The following is a 9,623-nucleotide window of genomic DNA, read 5'->3' as shown; positions in this document are numbered from 1 at the left end:
AGCTTGCAGCTACTGAACTGCTGAGCTTCAGCTGGCTGGCCATCAAGACCATCAGCCATCTGAGAAGGATACATTTGAGTAGAAGCAAATTCCAAATGGCGTCTGTAACAATTCAAGCGGCAGATATTTACCTACTTCCTGAAGAGCCAACCTGGGCTCCTCCATGGTGATCTCAGTGGCTTAGCTGCAGGCAGAGGTTGTCAGTCTTTGGCTGTCACACAGGACAGATCAGCATTTGGCCACCAGACCCAGGTCTGAGAGAAGTTGGGGGGGGTGGAGGGTAAAGAGTTATTTAGTGGGTTGTGGAGGGGGAAGAAAAAGGGAGAAGGGGGAGAAGAGAGAGTCCCAGAAGAAGAAGAAGGGCACACAGAGAGACAAGGTCTGAGAGATGTTTCTGTGGAAGAGAAAACTAACCCACCTTGGTGAGGTAGAGTAGAGCACTCCGCCCAACAGGTACACAGACTGGGCGGGGCCCTGGCTGCAGCTGCTCTCGGCCCACTGCTTGGCATTACCACAACTGAAGTCAGCTCCAGGTGGAATCTGTTGCTGCCAGTCTTCTTTGGAGATAGTCTCAGCTGTTGTTACCTAAAGCTGGTATTTTTGTCTGCCAGGGAAAGCCTTCCTCATTCAACACTTTAAATGCTATATTCAGCAGATCTTTCTGAGGAATTTGAGGTCTATTGTTTAATCTGTTAAGTATACTTGGTTTTAAACAAGGTTTACTTATTTTTAATTACTTGCTTCAGGCTTAACCTTGACAGCATATACAGAAGGCTAAAACCTGCTCCTGTAAATTAATTTACATTTGTACTTAGCATGACTACAAGCATAGTTCTGAGCACATGAAATAATTGGATCATTTATAAGTAGCTGATCATTAACGTACATGTCTTAATTATCTTTGACAGTTTACACCAGTTAGTAGCTTTTATAAGACTAAGATTTTACAGTTTTATTCCTGTTGAGCAACCTTAAAATTTTGAATTGAAGATAATTTAGCATCAAAATAAAACTTTAAATCATAATTACAGTCTACAGAGAGACTAGGAACCTTACCTTCCTGATCCTTTCATAGTGTACCTTAACGGAATATGACAATTTCTTGTATGACTCAGTTTATTCAAATAGCTTAAGCTTAACAAAGTTATCAAAGACAAAGAAGCTATGCATATAACTTCAAGTCAGTTTCTGCTGGATGAAATAGACCTTAGGAATAGATCAACCTTATTTATCAAACATACCTTATTCATCAAATATATTTTGTTTCTTCTCTAAGTTTTTCTAGAAGCTTGGTGTTGAACACAGTTAGCAAAAGCCTAACTGACTAGACAGACATATTTAAGTCATTTTTTAGCTAGCCTGAATAGACCTTTACAATCTTAGGAATTTATAAACCTTAATCAAACATTTGTTGTTAGTAAGTTCTATTTTCCATAAACAATAATTTAAACATATATATGTACAATATGCTGTAGCAGGTATATTTTTTAAACAAGAATTGAATCCAAGTTACATACAAATATGTTGTAGCAAATTAAGATTACTATGTATAGATTATTTTTAAACTATCAACCTTTTGTTACAAGCTTTAAACGAACTTTTTGTTGCAGATTTGATAAAGTTCTTCAGAACAATGACCTTACAAATCCTGAGATAAGAGAGTTTACACAATAGTCTGACAAACCTTGAGATAAAGCTCCTACTTAGCAGAAGTTTTATTTATATGGGGGGGGTACTTAGAGAGTTAGATAAAACCAAGGGAAGGAGTGTGAAACAAGCAGCAGTAATCCCTAGTGGAAATAGTTAGCTTTGCAGTCCTTGTAAATCCTTAGCATCTTTCCCTGTGCTGTTTTGTTTTTACTTCTCCCTGTCACAAGGAGACAGGTGGTCTGCCTGACCCAGCTCAGAGATTTAGCAGGAAACTCTAACAACCATGCTTGGGTCTGGAGAGGGAGGACCATAACCCAACTTCAGAAACACCCTTTCTTTTAATAGAGTAGAACAGAACAAAACAAGTTTTTAAATATTATACATACCCCAAAGACATTTGAATTTCTTTAAGACTGGATCCAGATAGGGGGCTAGAGTAAGCAGAGAGCAAAGAAGGCTCGGGGATCAGAGATTTTTGAAGCTGAAGCAGAGGGAGTTTAGAGATAAGAGATTTGGGGATCATTTGTTTGTGTGGTGGCAGAAGTCATTACAATCTGGATGAATCTGGAACTCGAATATACCATTATTGGCTGTTGAGCTGTACTGATGTCAGGATATTTGCAGGAAGACAGTGAGGCTTAATGGAACCTGTGCACCTGAGGAGGAATGGAGATTAGGGAGGCAGGTGGGGCATCTGGATGGGGAGAGTTCTTGGTTAGAAACAGGAGCAAGCTGAGAGACAGAGCAAGCTGGAAAGAGAAGTAGAACAACGGACCTGAGGAATGCTGGCCTTTAGCTAACCTCCAGAAATCCTCCTGTATATAATTCAGGTTGAGCTCATTTCTGGATATTTGGACTGACTTTTGGAGTTTGGAGGACTGGAGTTCCCTTTGGATATAACAATCACCATCATAGTTGTCATCATCACTATATTAAATCAGACTTACACAGTGGGGTGTTTGAAAGAAAATGCCCCCCATAGGGAGTGGCACTATTAGGAGGTGTGGCTTTGTTGGAGTAGGTGTGGCCTTGTTAGACGAAGTGTGTCACTGTGCAAGTGGGCTTTGAGGTCTCCTGTGCCCAAGCTACACCCAGTGTTACAGTGTCCTTCCTGTTGCCAATAGATCAAGATATAGAACTCTCAGCTCCTTCTCCAGCACCATGTCTACCATGCTGCCATGATGACAATTGATCAAACCTCTGAAACTGTAAATGAGCCTCCCCAATTAAGTATTTTTCTTTGTAAGAGGTGCCAAGGTCATGGTGTCTCTTCACGTCAATAGAAACCCCAAGCAAGACACAAAGGAAGAACATTATTATCTGGGCTACAATTATATGAATCTTTTTTTTAAAAAAATTATTTATTTATTTATTATGTATACAATATTCTGTCTGTGTGTATGCCTGAAGGCCAGAAGAGGGCACCAGACCCCATTACAGATGGTTGTGAGCCACCATGTGGTTGCTGGGAATTGAACTCAGGACCTTTGGAAAAACAGGCAATGCTCTTAACCTCTGAGCCTTCTCTACAGCCCCCCAATTAGATGAATCTTGAGGAAACTGTGCTAAGTGAGATAAGCCAGCACAAAAGGACAGGCACAGTGTGATGCCACTTAGAGGTCCCCTGTCAGCTAACTTTACAGAGGCAGAAGGCAGAGTGGTGGTTTCTGGGGTCCATGAGGAGGAATGGCGTGCTGCTGTGGCATTTGAGCTGCAAGATATGAAAAAGTTCTGGAGGTGAACAGTGGTGACTTGCTGGGTCACCTAAATGTCCACAAGGCATTGACCACACATGTGAAAGCATCAAGAATGTGAATTTTTGTATATTTTATCACAGCCTTTTCAAAAGCAGGTGCGGCTGATAAACAGCGAGAAAAGGAGCAATAATCAACATTAGAGACTATGCAAGGACTAGAACGCTCTGCTTCTTGATCTGATGGTGGATATCTGGGTGTGTAGATTCATTAATGTTTGCTCTCCACGTGATATATACACACTGTAGAGTTCTTTAATGTAAATACAGTGGGGAACTTTTTCAGTCCTCTGGAGAAAAACTTAAGTACTAGGCATAGAGGAGCCAAATTCTGTGACACTCAAAGCAAGGCCTCGAGAATGAGATGGATCTACGTCTTGGCCCACCCCCTTGTCAGACCACTCTGCGAGCGACATTTACCTGGTCCTCCACATGGGACCTCACAGCCATATCTAAAATATGCTTAACCCTCTGGAGGCACATGGTTTGGACTAAGCAAAGCTAGACAGTCTTAAGGATGCTGATTTACTATGTCTTCCGTGTACACAGGCTTTTGTCAGGAGTGAGAGAGCTAGTACTTCACTGAGTTGACAGACACCTCTCCTTGGGCCTGTTAGGACCAAAGCAGCACCCTCAAATGGTAATGCTGGTGACATTGTCCTACACGGGAGAACTTTGGCCAAGTAAGCAGAAGGAAAGTTACTGGATAAACAAGTCTAAAGGCAGGTTTCTGTTTACTGGAAAAGTAGATAGCACAAGGCAGTTTCCATTTGCAAGAAACTTCCCTTAATTAGCCCCAAAGGTCAACTACCTTGACATTTAGTTCCCGGTCAGCCCGAACAGTCCATCTCAGCTGACACATAACATCTGCTTGCTTTCTTCTGCCCTCCCCCACCCCACCCCCATGTTGCTCCTTTCTCTGCCTCCTGCGAGATAGCCTTGGCAATTTGAACCTCAATAAACTTCTCTTTGTACCCACAAAGCAGTAGAGTCTGGTGGTCCTACCATGCCCTCGCTTACAGTTCTGGCTGCTTTGGCTAGACAGCTGTAGGCCAGGCAGTCCCTTCCTCGGCAGCCCCCTGCAGGCAGTCCAGCTGTGTGGTGAGGGTTCATCTTACTGTCACCTTGACTGGATTTAGAATCACCATGGGAACCCCATGTGTGTCATGAGGAGTTTCTATATTAGGTTTGGCTGAGGTGGGGAGACCCATGCAAAATGTGCTTGGCGCTATGCTGTGAACTAGGGTCTCCGACTACACAAGAGAAAGCTACCTGAGCACCAGCATTGGACGCTCTCTGCTCCCTGACTGCAGACCGCCTCACCTTCCTGGTGCAAGGGCTTCCCACCATGATGGGAGCACAGAGAAACCCTTCCTACCTTGAGCTGCCTCTGTATTTGATCACAACACAAAGTGGGGTGTTTTGAACACCCCGTGACCACTTAAAGGAAACGCTTGTGTAGCAACAGCAAGCAAGGCTGCCGTGGAAGCCATGAGTGTTGCCCCTTGGAGGCTCTGCCCCTGTCAAGATAGCTCCAGAACGCTGGCTTCTGAGTTCAGGCCTTTGGGTCTTCAGCTCTCCAAGTAACAAGCAACCTGCAAACCCACAAGTCTCTGGTAAGTTTCTAGGTTTTAGGACCCAGAACCATTGTCTCTCTAGCTTATGAAGGTTTAGCGCTTGCTCAAATCTGGTCCTAGAGCTACTACAGCTTCCTGCCTTTAAAACCCGGATCCACAGTCTTCTTGTTCTCAGAACTTAGGGCTACAAGCCCAGCCTATAAGCCACTGCTTTTAAGAGCTCAGGACTGTAAGCACAAAGGAAGCTTGCCCACTTGTAATGTTTATCTGAACAGACAAAAGATCTCCATTTGGGTCACATCTAAGGTCCCTGTGAGAAGGAAGGAAGGAAGGGAGGGAGGGAGAGAGGGAGGGAAGGAGGGAGGGAGGGAGGAAGGAAGGAAGGAAGGAAGGAAGGAAGGAAGGAAGGAAGGAAAGACGGACATAGGGAAGCTGTTCCTGTCCTGCTCTGCTTTAGCTGTCACAGCTGCCTGGTTTTGGTGTCATCCACAATTCTATTTCTACACGTTGACTATTGTCAAGTCCTGATGATATTTCACGTTTAGATCACTTGCTCAGTGTGACCTGGATGGTCCCACAGGAAGACCCAAAGCTGAGGTACATCTTTGCATACCCAAGGAGGTCCCAGTTATCAGGAGCTCAGCTGAACAGGCAGGGGTCAGGGTGACCAATGGAAGTATCAAAGAACAAAGCTGCTGAGCATCCAATGGCTTGCTGGGAGGTGAAAACAAGGGACCAGACCCAGGGAACGCAGCCAGTTTGTATACTGTTTGCCCTGTGGACAATGGGTGAAGCATCAGATGTGCCAGCTCATATATGACTTGCTTCATTGTTAAGAGAGCCCAGAACAAAAGGGGTGACAGTCTGGGGAGGTCCTGGAAAGGAAGGAGGAAGACATGGGGTAAGGGCTAGAACCGGAAAGGGGACTGATGTCTTCAAGACTTTTCTTCTTCTCCCTGGGGACAGCTCACCCAAGGTGGACCTTGAAGCCTCAGTTCAACGTGTCAGAGAAGGATCCAGGCTTAGAGCAATTGGCTGGGAACACAAAGACATGGAAGAGAATCACAGTCCAGCATACCCAGTCCTTGACTTCAGCGCCCCTCAGAAACCTCAGAATATTGGCTGGGCCTTGATCTAGGTAGATGCCAGTCTTCCTTCATGAGACCTACTGGGCAAACTTTGGAAGTGTCCAGGCCTAGGAACTGCACAAGTTTTATCCACAACCCAGCTCCTCCCTAGGGTGAGTCCCTTGGTGGGCAATGGGGTTAGGTTTTTCTAGTAAATGAAGCTCCCAAGCTCCCTGGTGACAGAAATCCTTGCCAGGCTGGAGAGCTCTGAGCCCTGTAGGCCTCTTCAAGCCCTAAACACACAAAGGACCCAAACTGATGCTGAGCAAGCCCTGGATACCTCCCCTGGACCTCCATGCTGAGGGCACTCTTCCTCCTGGGCACCTGGTAGCCAGAGCTGGATTGTAGCCCCTTCCTGAATTCCCAGCCCCTGCCAAGCACAAGAGGGGAGCTCAGGGTAGGAGGCCCAGAGGGACATTCTTCAAGCCTGTCCTCTCTAGCCCCAGGTAATTCCCTCCTAATCGTGTCAAAGCAGAAAGAGACATCACACTGGGTAGAAGAACCTGAAACAACTCGGGGTCAGAGACTCTCTATTGTCACTCCAGCCTGGGATTCCCCTGCCAGGGCAGAGAACTGACAGCTGAGTCTGGATGGCCAGGCAGGGAAAGCCTGCACACACACACACACACACACACACACACACACACACACACACACGTGTGCTCATACAGGTAGGCAGTCAGGGAGACAGAGTAAGTAAGTAAAATAAATAAATAAATGCACAAACAAACAAACAACCAAAGAAATAGAACTCAGGCTAGGTTTGGCCTCCTGGCTGGCATGGGTTTAATGTCTTCCCTGGGCCGTACACTGTGATGTCCTGAAACTCAGAGCCCCAGAGGAGAGCTTTGAACCTCCCTTTGGAGAACTCTTTTCCCAGGGGTCTTCCTGATAGCAGATCCCCATGGCTCCCAGCTAACTGCTCAGCATGCAGCTATGGCTTCTCTCTGTGGTATGTAAAAGTATCCAGCCTGGTGGCTGAGAGAGAGGAGGTCTCACATACAGGGCCTCCCACGAGTGCCCCCAGAGGACTTTAAAGTGAATGAGTTTGGTAGTAAGATTTTCTAGGATGGAGAACGCTGGCCCTCTGTCAACTCTGCCCTCTGTACTGGAGTGAAAGGCAACAGGGAAGTTCCCCAGAAGAAAGCATTCTGTCAGCAGCTGATCATGGACAGAACTCTCTGCAGCGAAGGGTGCCATCTTACCTGTCCTTCCATGGCATTCAGAGACACCCTCCACAGCATTTTTGATGGAACCCTTAACTGTCAGCGGACAAGCTTGTACCATTTTAAGGGGTGCTCTACTTCCGCCTCAACATTTCAGGTGCTCTACAGAGCCAGTCCTGAGTGGCAGCCCAGTCTGTCTCCAGCTGTCACGAAACAGTTTGGATATCACCATCCTCGGCCACCCGCCACACCACTGCATCCACCTGAAAGTGAGGAGCAGAGCAGGTTTGGAAATGCCCTGGGATAGAGACTTCATGGATGTTCCCCTCCTTGAGGGCAAGCTGTGTGGGTTATGAGTTTTGATTTCCTGGTGACTGGTTTGGTTTTTTCCTCCCATTTACAATGAGCATAAATCTGTTGACTCAATTGGCAGAGATGAAAACTTCATGGGTGATTTTACCAAGCTGGAGTCCAGGGAATTCTGCAGTGATCACCAGAGGATGCCAGTGTCTCTGTTGTGTCAAGGGACAGTGAAAGTATAGAGTCCCAAACTCAGAGCTCGGGTCTTAGGGGAATTCAGACCTGCCACTCAACAGTGGACCGGACCACCATCTAATGGTCCTGAAGAGAGGAGTATTCTAGCCAGCCCAGGGAACCCGTTAGTGAGCCATTCCTATCACAGACCTAAGACTGCCAGGAGCATCACAGCCACTGGGAGCCTCGAATGAGCCATGCATCTGCTCTTCCCTGTGTGAGCATGACTGAAGATGGCACCTGTGGCCCTGTGTGTGTTTAGACCCCTGGCAACTGGAATGAGCTTAGTCCTGGGAACATCAAGTCAGTCCTTTGTCCTCAGTCGTGAGCTTTGTTCCGGTTCTTAAGACTTTAAAACCTGGTGTCTTCGATGTTGCAGTGCAAGAGCCAGTGAACAGCTGGAGCGTTTGTGTGCCTGATTCTGCAAAAGCACGGACAAGTGTATAGGTGTATGTGTTGTCCTGATTTTATTCATGCTGTGACAAGAACCATGGACGAAGCAATTAGGGAGAGGAAAGGGCTTACTTCAGGTCATAGTCCATCACTGGGTTACATCAGGGCAGGACCTCAAGCAGAAGTGTAAAGCATGAACCATGGAAGAAGACGACTGTGTGCTGGCTGGCTCATAGACTTGTGCTGTCTAACTTTCTTACATGGTTCGAGACCATCTGCCTAAGGAGTGGTGCTGCTCACAGTGGGTTGGGCCCTCCTACACCAATTAACAATCAAGGCAATTATTGTGGTTGCTCACGCCCTTTGGAGGCAAAGGCAAGCAGATCTCTGTGAGTCTAAGGCCAATCGGGCTACATTGTGAGGTCCCGTCGCCAGCACAGACACGGTCAAGACAGTTCCACCCCAGACATGCCCACAGGTTAATCTGGCCTAGGCGGGTCCTCATTTGAGACTCCTTTCTCCGGTGACTCTAGGCTGCTCAAGTTGTCAGGTAAAGCTAACTAGGACAGGTGTGGCTAGATGAAGGCATATCAAAACATTTCACTTACATAAACTGGGCTAAATGGTTACCTGTGTTTTTTGCTTTAAATGAGGTACTGTCTCCAAGGCTATAACCTGCAACTCATGGGAAACACTGCATAGATACACCAGGGACTTCAATTTAATAAGGTGACCTGCACATATATTGGATGGCTTAGACAATACTGTTGTTATTGTAGAGAAGGCCTTCTAAGAGGCCTCTTTTGGCTACTAGACACCTGTGTTCATTTTCATTTTGAGTCAAGATTTGAAGTTCATTCCATGTTAAGAAAAAAAAAGGGATGGGTGTCTGAAAGAGGTGGCTGGAGATTGGTGACGGTTCCTACGGTACATGCACAGCAAACTCTACCAGGCCCCAGTCTGGTACTGTTCCCCAAACTAGTAGGTGCCAAGAAAGGCATGTTGTCTCTGGGGTATGAGCAAAGAGCAAAGGAATTTCTTGTCAACTTTGTATGTCTGGAGTGTCCTGTGTAGGTGGGGATGGTGAATGTGACCACTTCACTTATGTGCTGTGCACTGAGTTTTTGGGGCGTCTGGATGATGTGTTCATTTTCTCAAACACTGAGATATTTGGAGGAAGAGTTACACAATGTGTGAAGAGATACTCATTCCTCTGAATTTCAAGGCCGGTAGGGCGATGGATCCAGTGCTCACACAGAGGCTGCCTGCCTTGTGTGACTTCCCGTGTGTACAGTGAAAACCTCTCATGGGTTTTCCACACGATTCCTACCCAGTGCTACTTGGTACCAGTTACTATGGCATAGCTATTACATGGGTTAAAGAATTTACTAAGCACTTGATTAAACACCACTACAAACCAAGG

Source organism: Arvicola amphibius, chromosome 9 (assembly GCF_903992535.2).
Source record: "Arvicola amphibius chromosome 9, mArvAmp1.2, whole genome shotgun sequence".
NCBI classification, from domain to species: Eukaryota; Metazoa; Chordata; class Mammalia; order Rodentia; family Cricetidae; genus Arvicola; species Arvicola amphibius.
Note: the sequence above shows the minus strand (reverse complement) of the source record.